Source organism: Saccopteryx bilineata, chromosome 8, assembly GCF_036850765.1.
Source record: "Saccopteryx bilineata isolate mSacBil1 chromosome 8, mSacBil1_pri_phased_curated, whole genome shotgun sequence".
Lineage (NCBI taxonomy): Eukaryota > Metazoa > Chordata > Mammalia > Chiroptera > Emballonuridae > Saccopteryx > Saccopteryx bilineata.
Genome location: NC_089497.1, coordinates 76,836,652 through 76,854,265, shown reverse-complemented (window position 1 = coordinate 76,854,265; position 17,614 = coordinate 76,836,652). Strand labels below are relative to the sequence as shown.

At 34.1% G+C, this 17,614-nt stretch overlaps 1 non-coding gene across 1 annotated transcript; it reads right to left on the bottom strand.

Moving 5' to 3' along the window:
- Positions 1-2,419: 2,419 nt before the first annotated feature.
- LOC136312400 (small nucleolar RNA SNORA18) lies at positions 2,420-2,549 on the bottom strand. Its single transcript, XR_010726988.1, has one exon. It is a non-coding gene; the product is annotated as a small nucleolar RNA SNORA18 (small nucleolar RNA).
- Between the last annotated feature and the right edge of the window lie 15,065 nt (positions 2,550-17,614).

Here is a 17,614-nt window from a genome sequence, read left to right as displayed (position 1 = left end):
ACAGTATTTACCTAAATATTGCATTGAGTTTTAAATACAGTAATATCTGATAAGTACTTTAAAACAGAGCCTGGAATATAATAAATATTCAATAAATATCAGCCTTGCTTCCTCCTCCTAAAAAATTAGTTAACTATGCTGCAATATTATAGGCTTTCCTACACTAATGAGGTAGTTATTTTCCCCATCATTAAATATATGAGGAGAGAATTTAGCCTGCAAGACAACCATATTTAGGAAAGTAAGCAATCTTTTTAGCAGAGTTTACTTCAGGCATTTGTGCACACACACTTGGCTTATGAATAATGCAGTAATCATCTCTTATTTAACATGTGCTCTATTGTCTAAAAATGCATGACCTTTAGATACATAGATGATAGAAGACAGAATCAGAAGATCACAGAATTTGAAAAATAAAAAAAAGACCTCAAATAATTTGTAATTCAACCCCTTCATTTGGAGATAAAAAGAGGGGGATATAGCTGAATTTATGACCACAGTTCCCCCTCCTGCTATCCCCACCACTCCAGTAGGTAGTCTGTGGATGTTTCCACAGAATCTTGCAAATAGCAGTAAAGAAGTTAAAATCCCTTACAACTGTTTGTACATACAACATATTTAAATAATTTGAATTAGAACTTCTTACAGAAGACCATGGCAGGTTAGTTGTGTTTTTTTTTGACACAGCAAAGCATTTGCCTGAACTATGTACACACTTGTATTTGACTCCCTTTTATCTACGTGGGGAGGGCAATAAATGGCCTTTGGAGATAAAAATAAATTTCCTAATTAAAATCATTCAAGCACACAGCATCAAAATGTGTTGAAACTAATAAGGACACTTATTGAGTAAATTCCCAAAATGTTGAACTCTCTCTAGGCCAGTATGTTAAAGTTTTTTGGTAAAGTTTACTACCATTTTAAAAACCTTAGAAGGACAAAAGAAAGTTTCCCTGATTTTAGGTTCAACTAAAATGTATAAAATATCAACTGTTTCAAAGATTGAAGGGATACTTTCATATACATAATCTTAGTTAATTTCATAACTCTACAGGGCTTGTGAAATTTATGTTTAATTGATGATAAAACTTAGGTTCAAAGAATTAAGTCACTAATCTACAATGACAAATATAGAAATAGAGAGCCAGGTTTCCCACCTGAATCTCCATGCTAAGTGCAATGCAGTATACTGTGATTGTCTCAGAACGCTTCTGGGTTTTTTGTTTATGTGTTTGTTTTTACGAAGAAAAAGCAATATTAAAAAATTGAAAAGAGTTTAGGAAAATGGAAACAAATCAAATATAATTCTATTAGTCTGGCATAACTTTTCTGTTTTTGTGTGTGTGTATTCTCTACTGATATTTATGCAAAAGCATTCATAATTTTATACAGTTTTATCTCAGGGACTGCTCATTTTTATTATCATTTTAACTTATTAGGTATGTACCATGTTTTTATGAGGGCTTCTTTTTACTGTTTTTTTTCTTTTTTTCCAAGTAACAGGAAGGGAGATAAAGATACCGACTCCCACATGTTCCCTGACCTGGATCCACCCGGCAACCCCCATTTGGGCCCATACTCTGACCATCTGGGGCCATGCTCAAAACCAAGCTATTTATTAGTGTCTGAGGCTGAGGCTCCATGGAGCCATCCTCAGCACCCAGGCTGATGCCCTCAAACCAATCAAGCCATGGCTGTGGAAGGGGAAGAGAGAGAAAGAAAGAAAGAGACAGAGAGAGAGGTGAGAGGGGGTGGGATGGAGAAGCAGATGGGCGCTTCTCCTGTGTTGCCTGACTGGAAATTGAACCCAGGACATTCACATGCCAGGCCGATGCTCTACTACTGAGCCAACTGGCCAGGGCTTTTTTTTTTTACTGTTTTTTTTTATTATATATTCAATTACTTTGTTGGATAATGATTTATTCCATATTTTATTAAAATTTAATATTTAATATAATACATTTTGTGCATATAGTTTTTTCTTCTGTTTGAATACTTTTTTATGATACATTTCCATTAATTAGACTCTTGCGTTAAGATTATGGACTTATTTGCCTGACTAGTGGTGGCACAATGGATAGAGCTTCAACCTGGGATGCTGAAGACCCAGGTTCAAATCCCTGAGGTCGCCTGCTTGAGCACAGGATTGTCATGATCCCAGGATTGCTGGCTTGAGCCAAAGGTTTCTAGCTTGAAGCCCAAGGTCACTGGCTTGAGCAAAGAGTTACTTGCTCTGCTAGAGCCCCCCTTCAGTCAAGGCATGTATGAGAAGCAATCAATGATCAAAGTGACACAATTACAAATTGATGCTTCTCATCTTTCTCCTTTCATCCCTCTTTCTCTCTCTCTCTCAAAAATAAAAAAGAATATGGCTTTTTATTTCTTTAAATGTGTTAACATATTGCTTCCTTCTATCTCTCTCTGTCTTGTAGTTTCTTCCCAAAGGTCTAAAACATACTTCTGTGAATAAAGGAAGCAACATATTTACCCTATGAGGCATTTCAAATGATGTAGGTCTACAGAAAAAGCCCAGCAAGATAGACCTCAATGAGATATTGCTTTCAAAAAGGATTATGTAAATTTATACTATATGATTGGCCAATCCTTCTCTAATGTTCACAATGCTGGAATTTTTTAAAAATAATCTAAATATAGAATTATATTTTAATTTGAATTGATTTGTGATAATTTTATCTGTTGCTCCTGTATAGATGTCCTCATCTCTTCTAGTTGTAAATCAAATATACTAAACAATAGCAGACATAGGAGAATGACACTTAAATTGAATATAAAAGACACTTGTGAGTAAATGATAGACATTATCTTTTTACAATTAAATAGAGCAATGGAATTATTTATTCTGGAAAAAGTCTGGTAAACTGGTAAAATCCCTTATCAAAGTCTCTGTTTAAACTTTAATTTACTCATCAAATATTGACTCATGTAGGTCACTGGGTATATGGCACTTCCCTTGTTTTATAATAATCTTGTGACACATTATTTTATTATTATGGTTATTTATATACTTGATACATTCCCTATTTGATTTTAATTGTTTTAGACCAGAGATTCTGTAATGCTCACTTTTTAATCATAAATAAATTTTAATTTGTAGTAAAGCAAAATGCCAAACTTATTAGTAAATTATTATCTATCAATCATGATCAATTACATGGAAACTTTCATTTATGAATGTTACAACAACCACATCCAATTAGTTGAATAAGAGTCTATCCAAGTCCCTTATTATAGGTCAATATTTGTTTGTTTATTAGAAACAGTCTAGAAGTCACATATAATTATAAAATTTGAAATACATAATTTTAAAACATAGATCTTATGGAAAAATGAGTTTTTATGAAAACAACATAGTTTCAGACATTATTAAGTAAAAATAAGACATCTGTCACTCTTTGATTTTGACATGTTTATTATATCTATTTATTATAATATTGTTGTGTTTATTTGTATTAGAGAATAAAAGACTGGAAAAATGTAACAAACTAATACAGCTTTTTAAATGTGACAATTTGGGGATTTATAGTGCTCTATATCTGTTTACTTTAACTTCTTATAATGAATACGTTATTATTTTGTAATCAGAAAATAAAAACATGAAAATTTAGATGAAAAGGAAATGAACACAAACAAGAATGTATAGCTTGAAAATTATACAAAATATATTGTTAGTGTCAATAAAATTTAGTTCCATACTTATGTTTGGTGATGCTATTTTTTCCTACCTGAATTCCTATAATTTAAAACCCCAATTATAACACCCTATTAATAAGATTTTTTTATTTTAAGAAGCAGTGTATTTACTCTCTTTAAAAGTGTTAATTCATTGATTTTTTTAACTAAAGTAAGTTGCAATTTTGTTTTGAGAATTCCATAACACCCTCTTTGATCACTAGATAAGAAGTTCTCAAAGTTTTTGAATTCAGTACATTTTAACACTTTTAAAAATTGAGAAACTCAAAGAGCTTTTTTTTATATGGATTATCTATTGGATTTTTCTATTTCAATTTAAAACAGAAATTATTAACTTTTTAATTTATAAATTTATTTTAAAATAACAATCCAAACCCATTCCATGTTAGCATTAGTAGCATATTAACTTAAAAATTATATTATTTTGCAAAAATATCAGTGCAGTGAATTTTTTTAAATGGTAAAATTTTTTAAAATATTTTTGCAAATTTTCTTAGTTTTTTGGTATAATAGAAATCACCTGGATTGGATTCTTATATCTGTTTCAATATTCTATTGTGATGTGCTGTTTTGGTTGAAATATATGAAGAAACTGCAGCTTCATATACATTTCAACAGATACATAGTTGAAAATGGGGGAAATTTTTTCACATTCTTTTCAGATATTTTTGAATAGTCTTCTTTGCTCCTGCACCAAAAATCAGTAAGTCGTGGTTTCTTCAAAGTTAGTTGCTATATGGAATCTGAAACTACAGTAATGAACTTCTGTTGTCTGTTGACATCAAAATCCATCAGCCTATTTCAGGCTTTGCATGTATATTTTATCCATTCATAATTTTGTAACATTATGTATTGATCATTAGGAAAATATTGGTTTATAAGTTTATGCAATTCTCCCAAATGTTAATGTACTTCATTATACAATAGCAACAACTTATATTCATTAGCATCACCACTAATCTCATAAAAATTTTTAAGCAAGACAAGCTTAGAGGACCCCACACTCCAAAATTTCTTGTATTTGGTAAGTGAAGCTCAATGGGATAATAAAGCCAATGCAATACATGTAATATATAGCATCTTTGCCATTCCTTGTTGCCTTGTTTGCATCTAGTTTTTACTGTGTCCCAGTATCACAGAGTAGCACCCACAAGGGGAGTTCCGTGATGTTCAAAGTAAGTACAAGATAAGTTCATTAAGTCTATAGCTCAGTAAGTGGAGTGGATAACAGCCTTCAAAACTACATTTTCTAATCAAATTAGAATTGATTTCAAATGTAAAAAAAAAAGCAGTGCAGTCTAAGAAAGACACACCACATAGGAGCTCTCACATATTCTTTCCTATTGGTGTCCTTTTCCTTTAATAGCCAAACATTTTCCTTGAAAAAAATGACAGTAAGAAAAAAAAGATAGGAAAACTCATAGTTTCTTTTCTTTTCAATCCTTTTCTGGTCATACATAAGCTAGAGATGGCATTGATAGAATGTGAAAATGTCAAGAAATAAAATAAAACAGTTGCTTAGGGTTGCACCTCATTTCCACTCTTCTGGTGAAAAAACAAAAAATATGGATATGAATTATGGAAATACAAATTGTGAAATTTTTGTTGTTTTGCACGAGTCAAATGTTCTTACAACTGTATATAAAATTGGCACTGCATAGTATAAACAGTAAAATTCATGATAGTAACTGAAAATTTTAATTTTCTCTACTTAGAACAACATTAAATAACAAATAAAATAGACCATGATAAGTGAAGAGAAAGACCATGGAAGAAAGGAAAAAAGCTTTCTATTTTAGTACATCTTATGGCACTTTTTTTGTGCTTTTTGAGTTAGGAGCCCCACTACACTGAGGCCAGAAAATTATGCATCTGGCCCTGTCTTTAAGTATTGAGAAACTGTCAAGTTTATGGTGTCAGATACATGTTTTCAAATTCTGATTTTAACTTGAAAGCTCAAATTTTATCATTGGCCACAAATACTGTCAGTTGTTTTCCTTGAAGTGACAGGCTCATTTCATTCTTTTTTAAGAAAGTGTCTGCCAACTACTCAAGTCTGAATAACCATAGTTTCGTTCAAGCAAAAAGAGTATTTCACTTTGAAAAAGTGGCAAGTTCAGCTTTCAACATTTGCACAACGAGACAGCCCTCACCTGTGGTATATAGCAGAACTGCTTTATGCATACTTTGTCACATACAAGGTTAAAAAGACATGGACTCAAGGACTGAGATTGAGTAAAATTAATAATTTTTATTGCTCCATTCAAGGCATTTGTAAGTGACACTGGATATTTGTGTGTGTGTGTGTGCGCGCGTGTGTGTGTGTGTGTTCGCGCGCGCGCGCGCGCGCTTTTCTGTATATTCATGACAATGAAGAAATGTCTACCAGGATGGTTTATTGCCATTACTTTCATTCATGTTAAGACTGTAGCAGTTTTTCTGACTATGGCTTTTGAATCACCTGTGCAAATATCAACACAGTAAAAAAAAATTAAGAAAGAAAAAAGTAAATAATTCCTTAGTATTATGATGAAAATAATTTTTACCTCAAGGACCTTCACATAAGGCTATCTGGGGGCTCCAGAGGTCCATAGACCACTCTTGACGAATCACTACACTAGCTGATTTATTGTGATGGAGAAGAGAAAATATGGTACATTCTTTGAAATGTAGTTTGTCTTTAAAAACAAATAAAGAATTGCCTCATTTTTGCATGTCAAATGATTATGTATCACACATATTTGGTAAAATGTACTAAAGAAAGAATAAAATTTTCTCAATCCAAAGGAGTTGACAGTGGTGACCTTACTCCTTTGTTGTTTTATATTTTGATTTATGATGTCAAGTAGATTTAGCCGTTATATTATGCATTTTAACTGAGCTAATTCCCACAAAAATGGTCAAATGATTTTTAAATATTTCTACCAAGAAAGAAGTTAAAAATAATAAAGAAAACATAAACAAACCAAACTTAAATAACTCTAATTTTAATATGGCTTTTTATAAGTCATACTATTAGATTAAGATCAGCAATGGCCTAATAAGATATGAAAAATCAGATAAAAATATATCAAAAAATATCATAAAGATGATTTAATAATGAATGATGAATCTAACCCTAAAAAGTGTATACTATATGTGACATATTAAAGATAGTAGTGCCTGTTTATACATACATTAATGAGTGTTCTTATTTATTAAAAATTAAATTACATAAATTATGTAAATGAAAATAAAAGACTATGAATGATGATAGTGTATTAAGAGCTATGGTTTATTATTAATCTAATTCTATATCCATGAGATTCATAAATAAGAAGAGTTCTCTGAGAAGATAATAACCAAAAGAATACCAAAAGCTGGTATAATTATACTAATATTAGATAAATAGAATTTAAGAAAAATTATTAATAGAAATAAAGAGGAACATAAAAACATTATAAAAGAAAAACCCACAAAGAAGATATAATAATCATAAACATGTATCACTAGAAACATAGTCTTAAAATAAATAAAGCAAAATTAACAGTATAGAGATATTGACAAATGCACAACATGGGAAATTTTTTACATATATTTAAGAACCTGATAAACTAAGAATAATTAAGGACATCAGAAAAGTGACCAATATTACTAATAAGCAAGTGTTAATAAATTTGATAATATCTAATAAAATTAGACATCTTCGTATTTTTTACCCAACATTACCAATTATGGGTATTCATTTAAGTATAAAAATTAAAAAAGCTAAATGTTCATTATAAAGAAAAATATAAAAAATACATTTAACTATTAAAAATAGATTTATATAATTACATTTTAAATGAAGAAACAATGAAGATAAAACAATGCATATAGTTTAATATGTGTATGTAAAATAATCACACATATACATATCAATGAAATACATTAAAAATGTGTTTATAAGACACATTCTAACTAAATTGAGGAGAGTAACTTGGAGATAAAACAAGGAAAACAATTTGCACTTTATTCACATATCTAAGTACTGTTTAAACTTTTTATATAAAAAATTCATTTAAATACTACTTGTATCACAGAAATACAGAGAGAAGAGAGAGAAGTAGACATCCCTAGGTAAAGGCAGACTGCTGCAACAAAGGTGGATAAAAAGTGCTGTGTTGTCAAGAATGAGGAGAAAAAAAGGTATTTTCATAAATGATGAAAGTGATTTAATAAAAAGAATTTGTTAGTACTGATAAGCCCTGACTTATGATCTAAGTGTCTTCTGGTCAATGGTTGCATATCAAGCTCTGTTAAATCAAACAATTTGCTATAGACACAAAATTCAAAATCAGTTTATGAAAGACCATAATTGTTGTCAGTAAAACAAAGAGAGTATGTAAAATTATTATATGCATTACACCATAAATGCATTTGGAGGGAGCAGGTGGAAAGGGTTCTCCTAAGAATAGAATGTCTCAGACTTCATAATATAAATTCAATGAAATTAGTAATGATTCTGCTTTATTTTACCAGTAAAATTTCCTTTAACTAGAATTACCATTGCTCTAAGGATCCCAAGTAAATTCTAATAAATAGTTGATTAGATGTACATAAATAACTTTAAAGGAGTTTGAGTGGTAAATATAGGAAAAGATAATTATTAATGATAGCATCTTTAACAAATGTTTATTAGGCAAAAGAGAAATGTCTCCAGTGAGAGTTGTATAGGATTGTTGGTATTAGATGCAATATATTCTTGTGAAGAAACATACTTTCCCCTGTAAAATGCAATATAAAACAATCATCAAGAAGACCTGTCACTGCCTGACCAGGCGGTGGCACAGTGGATAGAGCATCGGACTGGGATGCAGAGGACCCAGGTTCGAGACCCTGATGTCGCCAGCTTGAATGCAGGCTCATCTGGTTTGAGCAAAGTTCACCAGCTTGGACCCAAGGTCACTGGCTTGAGCAAGGGGTTACTCGGTCTGCTGTAGCCCCACGGTCAAGGCACATATGAGAAAGGGATCAATGAACAACTAAGATGTCGCAACAAAAAACTAATGATTGATGCTTCTCATCTCTCTCCATTCCTGTCTGTCTGTCCCTCTCTCTGACTCTCTCTCTGTCTCTGTAAAAAAAAAAGAAGAAGAAGACCTGTCACTAACCATAATCCAAAAAAGAGAAAATTATCATTTCACTAACAGTATTTACCTGGCTTTAATTCCACATTACCTAATTTAAAATGTAATAAACTGGCAGTAAAGAGATGAATAATTAATCAGTAATTATAACACCAAAATAACTGCTTACAATTGCCTAAATTCGTACTTGAGATCTTAGAGGGAAAAAACATCAATAATATTTTGCAGAAAGGATTGAAGAGTGAGAAAAGAATTGGTTGTTTCTATAAACAGAGCAGAAAAAAAAATAATGAAAACAAGTCCAAAGGGTTTCCCCTTTGTTTAGTACACTAGCATAAGCAAAAGACATTCGGACAAGCTGAAATATTAAAATGTATTCATAGATCAATTATCATCATTTGTAAGAATAATAAAATAAAATAGCCACTACTGTGTGAAATTAAAAAAACAACAACACCTAAACTGATATATTGGGAATAAACAATTTTTTTTAATTTGGAGAGTTCTATTTTATTTTTTTAATTTATTAATTTTAATGTGGTGACATTGATAAATCAGGGTACATATGTTTAGAGAAAACATCTCCAGATTATTTTGACATTTGATTATGTTGCATACCCCTCACCCAAAATCAAATTGTCTTCCATCACTTCTATCTAGTTTTCTTTGTGCCCCTCTCAATTCAATTATACAGTTAATCCCAATATATCCATTTAGGAAACAAAAGTTGTGAGCTTTTAAAATAAAGATATGAAAAAAAAGTTAAATAATGTTGGAAAACTATATTTTATTATCTATAGAAGAAGCTACATAAAACTCTATTTCAAAGAAACAAACAGATTCTGATTTCATGCACATATGCTCTGGAAAAATCAATAGTTACAAATTGTCACTTGACTAAATCAGACCTTTCTTTAAAGTAAACTGAAAACCTACTAGTTTTTGCCTTCTAGAAAGGAAGACTGCATAAGTGATAGAAATAAATGGAAAAATGGATGGATGCAAGAATGGCTAGATGAATGGAGGATGGTATATCTTCAAGTTCAATTAGGAAATAAATATAGAAAGAGTCACTAAAAATAATGAAAAAAATTTTAATATGAGAAATAATGAATAGTAGTAAAAATAAAACTATTTCTTTTAAAATAATCCCCAAATAAGAACCAAAATAAACTTTGAAACACACAGATGGTGCAGGGCATTGGTGAAGTAAGCAAATAAATAGGGCAAAAAAAAAAAACCTTACTGTATTTTTTGCTCCATAAGATGCACTTCTTTTTCCCCCAAAAGTGGAAGGGAAATGCCTGTGCATCTTATGGAGTAAAAAATATGGTATTTTATTAAATATTTTAACACACCATTTGGTTCAGAATATTTTTTTTCTTATTTTCCTCCTTAAAACCTTAGGTGTGTCTTATGGTCAGGTGCATTTTAAGGAGCAAAAAATAAGGTATTTAAGTAGAAGGGGAAAGTAATATGCATTACTGTAAGGCCAGGGGCCACCGCCATCATGGCCATTCCTATGCAGGTTCTTGTTGGATTCGGACAGATGGTAAAGAAACAGCGAAGTCAAAAACTGGTGGGCCATTCCTTTATTCTAACCTCACAACTGGCCGCTGAGTAAAAACAAAATCACAGGGGGCACCAAAACCCACTCACATGTTCTCCGGTACCACAACCAGGAGAATCTTTTCTGTTTTTTTCTAGAATCAAAGGCCCCCCTCCAGTCTCAGTGGAGCTCTCAAGAGTCCTCACCTTTGGGCCTTACCTGTGGTGGCACAGTGGATAAAGCGTCGACCTGGAAATGCTGAGGTCGCCGGTTCGAAATCCTGGGCTTGCCTGGTCAGGGCACATATGGGAGTTGATGCTTCCTGCTCCTCCCCCTTCTCTCTCTCTCTGTCTCTCTCTCCTCTCCCTCTCTCTCTCTTTTCTAAAATGAATAAATTAAAAATAAAAATTAAAAAAAAAGTTTAAGAGTCCTCACCTCTGTTCTCCACCTGCACACCTTCTCCCTTCTACTCTCTGCACAAACTGGCTTCTCCTTCAGCACCCTGACATCTTGGCTGCTTCTTCCTTCTCTCTCTGCAAAAACATGGCCTCCTTCCTCCTCCTCCTTCTTCTTAAAGCTTTTTGGCACAAAAACCCCTCCTCCAGCAACATTAGCATAACAATGGCCCTTCCCAAGCAGGAAGGTAATTAGCCATTTCACCTGGTCAGTGTCATTCACATGGGCAGCACCATTTTTAAAAGAGTGAGCAAACATAATTACATTTTACAAACTTATTTGCCCAACAATTACAAAAAATAAAAGAAACCAAGTCTGTAGTTAACTCAGATCTATTTATTTTTTATATAAATTCATTCAAACTGAGAGTTAAGGCTTCTGATGCAGAAACTGATGAACACAGATCAAATGGAATCTATAAGTAATGGGACAGTTCTGACAAAGATAATGGTTGAATATGGCTAAAATGCCAAAGGAAAAAGGTCAAATTTCTTGCCTCTCTAAAAACTGAAATTGCTGCGTGTTTTCTTCTCAGTGCGAGCATGCTTAGATTGTCTGAGAATGTATTTCACAGGAAGAAATATTACCGTTTCCGCAGCCAGTATTATGCAAAAGAGAATCTCTGAGCCAAATCTAATTTCCTGAATCTCCAGGCAACGAGCTGTAATTATTCCTGTAAATTAATTATTTTAGGAAAAATATTATGCCATAGTGTATGGCACAATGACCAGAAGTGGGAAAGAACTGCTGGGTAACTGACCTATTCCAATGAAAGAGGAAAGCCTTTGTCTCCAAGTCGTTAGACTTTCCCCAACTCACTCTTAGGTCCTGTTTAGAAAAAAAAAAAAAATCAGAGAAACATGGAAGCTATGCAGCATATGTGGGGAAATAGCTGTGATATGAGAAAAAAAAAATCACATGATTTCAACCATATGAAAATGTGAAAAACACTGTAAAGAAATATAGAAAAATGGTTAACAGATGGATGGGATTAGTAGGATTATGTTCTTTTTTTTCTTTTCAGTACTTACCAAATTATTTTGATTATGTAATATAATTACTAATTTTTTTAAGGATTATGTACTTTTTTTTCTTTTCAGTGCTTACCAAATTATTTTGATGATGTAATGTAATTACTAATTTTTAAAAATTACATGTAACAAATGCTTTTAGTTCTAAGATCATTTAGATTGAGGGAGACTATGGTTCATTTAAAGAAAAATACCAGTGTGTACTTGAATTCTCCCCAAAGAGCTTACATTTAAACACAGACAAATGAACAAGTATATGTTTCCAATCATTTATTGATGAAATCTTGAACTTCTACCTATTGTTCATGTTGCCTATAATAAAAATTTGTTAGCAGCATTGTAGTAGTTTTGTTTTATTGTGAAACTAGATATACTAGACAACCAGGTAGACATTATAATTTCCTGTCCATGTGGAGGTATTACTGAGAATAAAATTCATAAAATAACAGCAAGCACCAAGCTACACTTTGCAGTACTAGAGAGTAAGACAGTGGCAAAGCTTCCTTCACTACCAACACAGCTTTCCGTATCGAAGGACCAATCTGAATGCCAAGGCAACTGTGTCCATCACCTATGAATACCTATCCAGGTATGACTAATCATTTTCATCTCTCTATTTATTTATCTAAAGGCCTGTATACTTGTTGTATTTGTGCTATTTGGGGGAATAGGCTACAAACATTACTTTCTTAATATACAGAAAGTTTTTAAAAGTCAGTGAAAATATTATAAGTTGCAGGAGACAGTAGAGTACATTTACTGAGTGTTGTTATGATTTATTAAATGAATTTCTGAATAGTCTTTTAGATGAAACTTTGTTAAAAACAGACATGCTTATTATATAATACAGCTATTCAGTGCGAAAAGGAATTAGAGAAAAGTAAGATATAATCTGGGGAAAATGGAAGCTACAAGAGATAGAAAATAAAGCTAGAAGGAAGTTAAATTCACACATAAATGTAAAGACCTTTGTAAGATAAGGACAGAGGAAGACAATAAAAGCAAAGGAAAACCTATCTGAATGTGCCCTGGGCTCTGTCAGTAATGCCCAGCATTTCTACTTACAGGAGTACCAGTGATCCAACTTGAAATGAGAATGAGTAAGAGAGCGTTCTTAAGATAAAAATGAATTTAATTATAGTTACACAATTTGTTTTAGCTTTGAAGAAACTTCCTTGATGGAGAGGTTTGGCAAAAGATCAGGATTTAGTAGCAATTGTTTTATAGATGAAGATTTAAAACCGAAACAGAGAATAATGGCTTGTCCAAAGTAAGCAATATTTGTGAACTGAAGACTAAGATACAAAGTTTGGGGATTTGCCATGGTTGAGAAGCTGAAGGAAAAAGAGGAGCAGGTAATTGTGGGGAAGAGGAGACAGAAGAGAAATGTAAACCACTCCAGATCAGGGTGAGGAAAATGAAGGGGAGTTCAGGAAGGACCAAAGTTCTCAACACAAGAAGTATCACTGAGATGTCAAAGGAAGAGGACTGAAGAGAAGCTTTTAAATCTGATCAAAAGCGCATTGTAAAGCCATTAGGAAATACTGGATCCAATTCAATGATAGAAGCAAAAACAGAGAAGAAGGTAGTCAGAAACTGGATTTTGGCTGCTAAGAGAATGATAGAAGGTAAGCCAATGGCTAAGAAGCACAATAGAGTTAGTGAGCAGTGTTTTTATTCAGATGAGAAAACTAAATTTTTCATACATACACATTGAGAACAGGAAACAACAAAGAAAGACTGATGGTCATAAAGAGAGGAAGAAGTGTATGAGAATAATGTTGGAGATAGAGATGAATGGGATCAGAAGAGCATGACCAACATGGTCTGCTTAAGCAGGAAGGGGCCTAGAACATAGAAATGAGAGAAAAGTAACAGGGCTTAGAAAGGAACTATGCATTCCTTTTAAAGGTCAGGATCAGTTATCCAATGTAAATGATGATGAAATTAGGTAGAACAGATACAGATATAATATGAAGATAGGTAGAAGACAGTGCCTCCAAAAAGGGCATTAAACACTGTTGAGTAGCACCAATGAAGTGTGACGACATTGACCCTTCAAAAGCCAAGTTCATGTCTTGCTTTAGCAAAAAGGAAAAAGAAAAGTAGGATAGGGGACAGGTATGCACAAGGCATAGGGTGTGAGTGGCCTGTGTTCAGGGTCAGTTAGAAATTCAGTGAGAGTGGAGCATAAAGTGTGCGTCAGAAAATTAAGTATTTAGGGAAGAAGCAAATGACGCCTTTCTTAAAAGGATGCTAGGCTAATGGTAGAAATAAATTTGTGCCTGACCAGGCAGTGGCGCAGTGGATAGAGCATCGGACTGGAATTTTGGAGGACTCAGGTTTCAGACCCCGGGGTTGCCAGCTTGAGCTTGGGCTTATCTGGTTTGAGCAAAGCTCACCAGCTTGGACCCAAGGTCACTGGCTTGGGCAAGGGATTACTCGGTCTGCTGAAGGCCCACGGTCAAGGCACATATGAGAAAGCAATCAATGAACAACTAAGGTGTCTCAACAAAAACTGACGATTGATGCTTCTCATCTCTCTCCATTCCTGTCTGTCTGTTCCTCTCTCTGATTCTCTCTCTGTCTCTGTAAAAAAAAAAGAAAGAAAGAAATAACTTTTGTTACTCACCCTAGTGACAAAAAAGAGCTAGGTCACCTTATATGCCTCAAGACACAGTCCCATAATCTTCTTCTGCACATAGCTGATGTGTATGTTAACCAATAATTAAGTAAAATCAAATCTTGACACAGCTGGTTAAGCTTCCGAGCACTTTCTATTATGCAAACTTCTCTCTGCCAGGGTTTACGCATCCAATGCAATTGAAGAGCTAGTTAAGCATCTAGATAATGAGTAGGAAAGCCAACTAATTTAAATGTCTTTATATTTTATTTTTTTAACTAAGAGATGGGCTTACTATAATTGTGAGGTGTTCTCCCTTATACCTTCCTTTAAAATATAAAATAAGGCATCCAAGAGTCTTCTCTCCAGGCAAAAAGCAATGCTTCTACTTATAAGATATTAAAAGTAGAGGTATTTTATTTTCCTTGAGTACACTTAAAATTACTGATAGTTGCCAGAATTTTTTTTATTAAGTCTTTTGAGGCCCTGGCCGGTTGGCTCAGTGGTAGAGCGTCGGCCTGGCGTGCAGAGGTCCCTGGTTCGATTCCCGGTCAGGGGACACAGGGGAAGTGCCCATCTGCTTCTCCACCCCTCCCCCTCTCCTTCCTCTCTGACTCTCTCTTCCCCTCCCGCAGCCGAGGCTCCATTGGAGCAAAGATGGCCTGGGCGCTGGGGATGGCTCCTTGGCCTCTTCCCCAGGTGCTAGAGTGGCTCTGGTCTCGACAGAGCGATGCCCCGGAGGGGCAGAGCGCCGCCCCCTGGTGGGCATGCCGGGTGGATCCCGGTCGGGCGCATGCGGGAGTCTGTCTGACTGTCTCTCCCTGTTTCTAGCTTCAGAAAAATACAAAAAAAAAAAAAGTCTTTTGCCAATTTATGTATCTATTCATCTGACATTTTACTACATACTTCCTTAAGTACAATCAGTGAAAACAGAAGCAATTCCTAATCTCACTAAGCTTATAGTCAAATAATAACACAAATAAAAACATAGGTAAAAATCAGTGTTTTATGCTAAAGAAATATTTGATCCTATTAGATTGTAACATATATGCACAAACACAAATACTAACCTATATTGGAGATTGGTGGAAGCTTCCCTGAAAAAAGTGACACATAAATTAAAATCTAAACATTGATGTAAGTGTTAACTAGAAGAAGGAAAGATAAAAAGACTTTCAAAGAAAGACTACTGGGAATTTGCTAAGAGTAGATTTCGGGTGCTCTCATCACACACACAAAAAAATGGTAACAAAATGATATATACTAATTAGCATTACTGTAATAATCATTTTACTATGTATATATGTATATCAAAAATGATAGGCCCTGGCTGGTTGGCTCAGTAGATAGAGTATCAACCTAGCATGCAGATGTCTCGGGTTCGATCCCTGGTTAGAGCACCTATGAGAAGCAACCATCTGTTTCTCTTCCCCTCCCTCTCTCCCTTCTCTCTCTCTTCCCCACTTGCAGCCAGTGGCTTGATTGGTCTGAGCATTGGCCCCAGGCACTGAGGATATCTTGGTTGATTCAAGCATTGGCACATGACAAGGGTTGCTGGGTGGATCCTGATTGGGGCACACACTGGAGTGTGTCTATCTTCCCTCCTCTCACTTAAAAAAAATTATATTGCACATCTTCTAGGTATACAACTGTTATTAAAAATAAAGAACAAGTGGGAAGACCTGCAGGGACAGGGAGCCTACAGCATCATCTATCCTACATACCTATTCTCATCTTATACCCACATAATTGGGGCACAGGAGGGTGGGTAGGAAGAGCTCCATGGTCTTCTGAGAAGCATTATAGGACTGACATAATAGAGTAGTAGGTTTCACCTTGAGAGAGGACTCAGATTACTTGTTACCAGTAGCTCAAGGGAGAGTTATATTTCTTTAAGTAATATTATAGTAACACTAACAACTTTGTTCCTTAAAAGTCTTCATTCTTAATAAAATAATAAATCTAGCAAGGCATAGAGAGCAGGAAGAATTCCCAATGGTTCCCAAAAGGGAGAATACTAGATTGTTAATAAGGGTTCTCCTCAAAGTGTTGGTATTAAACATGTTTTTAAAAGTCTGTTGTCCTAGAGTAAATAAGAACAGGGCAATGTAAGGCAGTAAAAAATACCTAACTCTCTCAGGTTTATGAATGAGGGCTCAGAGCAAGAGAAGTAATGAGCAGCCCAAAGATATAGTCTAGGCCTTTTTATGCCAGAAGGACTTGGGCACAAGGAAACATATCCTCTCCTTCAGAGAGTGACAGAGAACTCTGACTGTGTACTGAATTTATTTCATTTTCTTAATGTAGCGTGTCTCAGTCTGTGGTTTCTCATTTGTTTATGCTCATGTAGCCAACTGTGCATTGCTACAAAAAGGAATCTGAGATCTGAAAAAGAAGCAACATTTCTTTTCCACCAAAATGTATATTGCTGAACAAATCACTCTTTCCCAAAATATAAAACTTGAGTAACAAATTTTCATCCAACATTTTGTAAAAAGCCTTGTAATAGGTATCTCTCATGCAGCGAAACAAAAGAGGTTCTGTTTACAGATCGAATCACTTTAATGAGCAGAGCAGAGCCGTAGACATGGCAGTAATCACCCGCTTTTCATCTCCAGCCTGTTTGGATGGGCTTAAAAAATGGTAATTCAAACTAGTCTTCAAAATCTCATCAAAGAAAATCAATCAGATGTGGTAGCCAAAATAGTATGATAGAATCCATTTGCATTTTTATTAACGTTTACATAAAGCTATTCAGAAGTCAGACTTACTGCCATCTAAATTCTAAATCATACAAATGTTATTGTATGCAACATTGTGCTTGCACACAGATGGACAGCCTAAAAGAGCCATATTCCCTGTGACAACTGGTCTTATGGATTCTTAAATGAATGCAGAAAAGGATTTATGTTGATATGTCTGTGGTCAAAACCCCTACTGGGTGGGTACCATTGATTTGAATGTTGTAGCAATCAATTAACCAGTAGACCAGAGTAAAGCATTATGCTGCTTGTCAGTTTTCTTCTTTCTCAGACATTTTTAGGCTATTATTAGGTAGTGAGAGATTTTCCTGCATTAATAGTTCACATTTAATTCTAATGCTCATCTCAGTAAAGATTCTCTTGCAGTGAGGCTG